We start from the raw sequence: 6,730 nt of genomic DNA on the forward strand, positions 1-6,730 counted from the left end.
CTAGAAAATCAGGTATGATTTTCTCTGTGATGCTTTGAGGGAGAAATTAATAACTTGGGTTCAGAATTTTGGGCTTTTAATTATATATGCACGGGACATTTAAATGATAATATTTGATGTGAAGAATGGGCACTAAATTTGGTGATAGACCGGATATGTAAATGCTTGATGTTGAAGTATGGTTGTAGATGCTTGTGTAGAGTAGTGAAGACTCAGAGTATGACTTTGGTTGCTGAATTGTGTATGGGTAGCAATATTTGGATCTGTATATGTAATGGTGTTGGAGCAAAAATCTATGACAGGTTGGAATTTGAATTAAGAGTAGGTATATGCCTGATGTTGAAATCATAACATGTGAAAGCTTGTATAATTAATGCTTGCTGGATCATAAATGCTTGTGCTTATGACTTCTCCACATTTTTTGCTTCAGATGAGATACCTTGTGCTTGAATTCTGATTTCACAAAATTGATTACAGCAGCTTTTGTTTCAGCAGTGGAGTAGTAGAGGCCAATGACACAGGATATGAGAGTACCAATTCCGATGATAGACTAGATGTCAATAAACGGTGGAAGCTTTGAACACAGCAATGAAGTGAGCTTTAACTTGATCACAGTAACTAAATTTTTTTTGCTTGAATTGCTTAGCTTGCTTTTCCTTCATTGTCATAGATTTGCATGATCATGTGCCTGACTAGCATATCTGAGTCATATACATTCTTTTTGCTATATCTTGCTTGGTGTTATCTTCTAGGTCAATAAATGCTTTCATGTAGGATTTTCATTTGTATAGGATTTCTTTGTGGCTTGGCTTTGGCTTGCTTACTTATTTTAGCATGTTCTCTGTGGATTTGTATGACTTATGGTAGCTGTGGTAACGCATTGACCACACACAACCTTGACTTTATTGCAGTGGTGCTAGCTTTGTCGTTGCTTTGATTGGCTGCTGGGAATTAGCTTACTGGGCTAAATCGCTGCATTGTGGTCGTCACGATATCCAGGTGAGCATCCATACAAGAGTCTTCTCGTGAAATATGCTTGCATTTGATTATTCAAAGTTGTATTCTTGAATGCAATTGAAACATTGGTCGATCTTTTCTCTGGTGGTGAACTCTTTATGCTTGCTGCTGGGATTTTAATTTGCTCAATAATCACAATGATTGATTGATAATATATGAATATGGATATTGCTTGTCAAGAATTGAAGTTAATAGCATGAATTTGCATGGCATGTTTTGCTGTGGCTTGTTTTAATTGTTGCAGTTATCACATAACATACTTTGTTTTGTTGCTGGGACTGTGATGTAACCTGCCTTTTGTTTCGATTGAACTTGTGATAGTCATGCTTGGGCATATTCTAGGCATGAGCTTTTGATGACTTGAGCTAGCATATGGTTACTTGGTGGATGCACTCATTTGAAAGAGAGAAGTTTGTATGCTTGGCATGGCTGTCTTGATTATGATCTGATTGACATATGCATGAGGTGTTCTAGGTATTAGCTTGGCATGATGGTTGTTTAAAGGGTTAGAAGCATTTGTTGCTTGATAGGAAGGTGCTTTTGGTTATTGAAACTAGGTCTGGTCATTTTAAGAAGAATCGAGATTTGGTCTAGCTAGCATGATAAGAGGTTGTCACAACAGCAAGAGATTGTTTAGAAAAAATTTAGTATGGATAAGGTTAAAAATAGGTTAGCATGTTGGTTTAACGAAGTAAGATTATCACAAAATGGTTTGGAAAAGACTATTGATTTGAATTATATGGCATGGCAGTGGTTCGTGTTGCTTTTACAGCAGCGTTTGGCAATTTGGTTTTTCGCATTGTCTTGCTTGACTCTCCAGGTATACATGTCTTGATTAATTTGTTGTCATGTAAGGAATTTGGCTTGGTAAGAGCATGAGCTTGTATGATGTCCGCCTTGCTTGTTTCGGTTTGAATAGATTCAATTAGTGACCATTATGCTTGGGCACGTCGTAGGCATGTGCTTGATGGTATAAGCTTGTGACTTCCTCGAGTTTCTTTAATGGTCAAATGAGAGTGCATTAGTGTTGGAAAGCATGTGCTTGGATGTAATGGCTTGGCGTGATTCTCACTTGGTTTTCGATGCATATAGGATCTTGCAAGATTCGAGCTTGGAATGACTTGCCTTTGTATGCTTGTTAGTTCGCTGTTGGATGCATGACCCTAGAGAGAAGCTTGACATGATTGGTGTTTGTATGCTTATATGCTTAAAATATTTTGCTTGACATAAGCTTGTTTAAGTATATATTGAATTGTTATTCTTGGTCGTGAATCCGCTTGGCATGAGTATGAGCCTGGCATGAAGTATGAGTGGCATGAGCATGAGTTTGGCATTGTGTAGATGAATCTTTGATTATTCAAACATCATAAGAACTTTGACTCTTTCCGTTTTTTTTTTTTTAAATCATGATCCCTTGAATGGGCAGAAAGTGATTAGAACTGATCCAGCAGTAGGGTGCTTGGAAGCCTTAAATTCTAGTTCGCATTTTCCAATGAATCAATAGACTATAGGCATGTGCTTTTCATCATGAATCATCTTTCACCAAGCCCCTACATATACCTTACTTCGAGCAAAACCAATCTTTTGCACGTAGCACGGCAGTGACACAATACCACAAATATGCATGCATAAAGGCTGTCATGTTTGCTTGCAGGTCGTGATTCATGCTTGAGTTATATAATAGAGATTTAAGCTCAGGTCTAATTTGAAATAGCTAGCATGTTCCGGCTATACTCTTATGTCGATTAATTACTTGTCGACTAATCACCGGCTTGGCATGGCTTGAAATTGTTGAATTAGGATTTAGTAGGAAATGCAGCTGCTACATGAACTTCTGCTGGAATTGCTTTAGTACAAGCTTTAATGACATGTATGTATGCTCGGTTGATTATGATGGTGAGCTGTTTTGGCTTAGAGGACATAAAGACAACATGTAATGAAAAATAGTTAGAAGTGTTTACTTTCTTCATCTAAACAAAAATGAAGGGGAAGGACACTAGATGCTTGATTTTGATAATGGATAGAATTTAGTAAGGGAGGTGGATTAGGATACTGAAGGGAAGATGGTTCAGTGTTTGGTTTTGAGAGTATGCATGTATGCTTGATCGTCTGAAATCAGTAGCACATGGAAGCTTGAATCTTGAATAAGTGCTTGTTGATCTTTGAGTTTGAATGATACCTTGCTTGCTCAAATTCTTTGAATTGAATTGTTTTTCTTCTGTGGTCAGATAGGATTAGCATGCTAAAAGTTCAGTTTCTTTTTGGATGTGTTTGGACGTCATCTTTATTCCCAGCAGTAAAATGGGTTGAGTTGTTGATCTCAGAGCTTCAGGCCTGCAAGGTAGTGAATACCGTAATATTGACGCTAGAACAGCTTAGAATATTTGAGTTATTTTGGGCATAATGGCTTGTTTTTTTCTTTTTTTCGAGCTCCTTTTAGCATGGCGGTGAGTGGTGACTTGCATGATTTACTAGCAACTTGATCATGAATAAGCAACGTTACAGTCTTGGCTTTGTTCCAGCAATGAAATTTCTTTTTCTCTTGAAGTTGTCAGGACATTTGAGCACCTTGAACAACTTAAATTGCTTGGGACATTGCTTGAGTTGCATGATGCTCAATCCATTTTGCTTGGTTGCTCCTGTCTTCATGCATGAATTCTTTTTTTTGAATATAATGAATGTTGCGATTGAAGTTTCTTTTCACTTCTTCTGCATGCTTGAAAGACTTTATTTTCAAAATAAGATTGTAAATTTTGAATGTGTGTGCCTGATACGAATATGCATGAGATCCGCCAATAATATAGTAGTTCTTCTTTTCTTCAACTTGCTTGTTGCTGGTTGGTTTGGCGTATGGATCTGGAAAGGTGCTCTTGAGTGATGCAAATGGTAAAAGCCTAATTATAAGAGTGCCTATGCGTGATGTATTGATTCTGGTTTAAATCAGTACGCTTAAGCTATGCAATGAATTGAAATGGTATGACTGATTGTGGAGAGTGGATTTGTTTGTGGTGTTGTCAAGATTTAGATATCAATGTAATTTGGTGCTGGTTATGGTATGTAAAGGGAATGATTTTGCCTGATTTGAATATTTTTTGCTTTCAGATGGATCAGCTTGATGCATGAATATGAGGCTAAAAAGTTTAGGATGGATGAGCTGCTGTTAAGGTAATCAACATGAACTAACTCATCAGCCCCCAAGTGCAGTAGCCTGATTAAAAGTATAAGATTTAACTTTTGCTTGCGTGTTCTCCGGCAATGAATATCGCTTGAGAAGTGTGAGGGGCTTGTGCTTATGACCACTGCTGTGTGCTTGGGTTTTAGATTAGAAAACATATGCATGTTGCTTTTGTAAGAGTATTTCTCTCTAGAATTGTAGCTTCACATTTATGTTAGCTAGACATATAGATTGATATAGGTATAAGATATCTAGAATATCATTATTGCCTGGTATAAGGATCAACAATGAAGAGGTTATCTTTTATGCTTCCTGGTAAGGTTCAGTGAAAGGGTATGTTCAAAGAGGCTTTAAATGCTCAAGAAGTGGCTAAACAATAGTAAGATTGTTATGCATGTAGCTTTAATGGTTGTAATGCTTGCAGGGGCGTTAATAAACTACTCCCAGCAGTGATTGTAAAGATCAAGAACAGAGATTAGCTTAATATATGTTGCAACAAGGGGGAAGCTAGCTGCTGGAATCATAGCCTAGTCCTCAGGTAAACGTTTCAACCTTGTAAGGACATGATGATTTGAGATAAAAGATAAATATTTTCAGGAAAGAGGTAGTGTCAGAGTATGAGAGGAAGAGGGAAAAAATGTGATTTCTTTAATTTTCAATAGCTAGATTTGGCCTTTTGAGGAGAAAAACAAAACTTACTTTCACTGATATCATTTTCTGATGTAAATCAGAGGTTAAGTAAGTATGAAATTGAATCTGGGTTTTTTCAAAAGTGAAGAACAAAAAAAAGTCTCTTCTTACTAAGCTTGTTTGCATCACTTTGACCTTTTGCTGCTGTTTTGCTTGACTGTATCTGGCGGTGTTGTGACAACAAAAGCACGGATAGTTTCAAGAAAATTATCATCCTACCATGGAATAAGAGCATGATTTTTTTTTTCGAAGCATAGAGTACTGCTATGAAATGGAGGGAGCCATGGTTAAATCACAGCATGTTTTTGAAATTCATTAAGCAAAACCCCCAAGTATTCTTGCATGATGCTTGAAATTACTTTTGCAAAAAAGGATAGCTTTGAGGTTGAGTATACTGAGCTGATTTAGGCTTGGGATTAGCACAAATAAGGACTGATATTTTGTCTTCCATGTTGTTTGTAAGGTTTATGAAAAATCTAGTAAATAGGCTCAAAATGCTTGAAAAATGGCTAAACAAAAGTAAGGTAGTTTTGTGGTGCTAATGGTTGTGATGCTTGCAGGATGTTTATATATTGCTCCCAGCAGTGGTACTCAAGATTCAGCGTGACATATGTTCAGCAAGGAAGAAGTTAGCTGCTGGAATTATGGCCTAATTTCCAGGCAGAAGGTTCAGACCTTACCAGATCTAGAAGAAATGCATCAACTGGTGATGAGGTTATTTGTGGTGGCTTGTTTGGTTTTGTTGAAGCCTCAAGGTGAGATAGCTTTTATAGATTGGGTAATAGGACTCTTAATTTGTTCACTCAATATTGAAGCTTGAATAATGAGTGAATAAATTTGATTTTGACAGCTTTCATGATTCCTGTTACAGAAACTCATGGATTGAAGTCTCATAGTCAATACAATAAGCAACAAGCTTGTGTTTCAATGAGTATTGGCATGTTCATCAAGAGAGCTCCCCTTGATTGCATCTGATACACATCGTCAGTGATAAAGCATGATTGGTTTGAAGTGAGCATGGAAGATTTCTGGAGAAAAATGCTGTTGTTAAGGAAGCTGAGGTGGAAACACAGCCTAGTCCCCAGTGAAGTCTCCAAAAATGTAGGGGCACTTTGATCGGAGTTGTACGGCAATGGATATTCATGGGTAAGGACCCAAAACTTTGCCCCTTTGTCTGAGTTAGCGAAGACTAGGCCCAGAAAATTTCGAAGGATTAAAAAATCCTAGGAAGGTTGCTGTTGTGTTCTTCCCGGCAGTTCCTTGTATATGCAGGCAGTGAATTGAACATTCCAAGAGAGGCTTGGCAAGATGCATGTGGCGTAGGAGCTAGAAAAGCATGAGTTTGAGAAGAAGAGATTCCGGCAATGGTATGATTTCTGGGTTTTGGTTTAAGGTTGATTGGAGGGGAATTGATGGCTAGGGATTCAGAGATTGGGCTTGATCTCTTGCTTGATGTTTTTGGGTTGTTGTGGCTTCTGTCCTTCTAGTGGGAGAGAGGAAGCTTGGGAGAAGAAGAGTGCTAGAGAGCTTGCTAGCCCACCCCCCCCGGTTCCCCTCACTTTGGTTAATAGCAGTAGGTATTTATATGCAGTTCCAACAGGTAAAGGATTTTGGTGGAAGGTCTCTACTGCTGGGTAAAGAGATGGCTTGGGTTAAATGCATGTATTGGATTTTGTAATGCTTCTTGGTCTGTCAGGTCTTGTCTAAAAAAAGAGTATGGAATAGGCTTGGCAGATTTTCTGCCGTGAAATCTGCTGCATGGGATTGCAATCCCAAGATTGCTGGGATTATGTGCTGCTGGGATTATGAGTTATATTATGCAGCTAGGAACAAGAATTCTATGTTTAG

At 38.0% G+C, this 6,730-nt stretch overlaps 1 long non-coding RNA gene across 1 annotated transcript; it reads left to right on the top strand.

The window, feature by feature from the left end:
• Window positions 1-702: 702 nt before the first annotated feature.
• LOC133729714 (uncharacterized) lies at window positions 703-5,564 on the top strand. The gene is made up of 4 exons (XR_009856477.1): window positions 703-999; window positions 4,120-4,182; window positions 4,617-4,730; window positions 5,443-5,564. It is a non-coding gene; the product is annotated as an uncharacterized LOC133729714 (long non-coding RNA).
• Window positions 5,565-6,730: the final 1,166 nt, after the last annotated feature.

This window comes from Rosa rugosa, chromosome 2 (assembly GCF_958449725.1).
Source record: "Rosa rugosa chromosome 2, drRosRugo1.1, whole genome shotgun sequence".
Lineage (NCBI taxonomy): Eukaryota > Viridiplantae > Streptophyta > Magnoliopsida > Rosales > Rosaceae > Rosa > Rosa rugosa.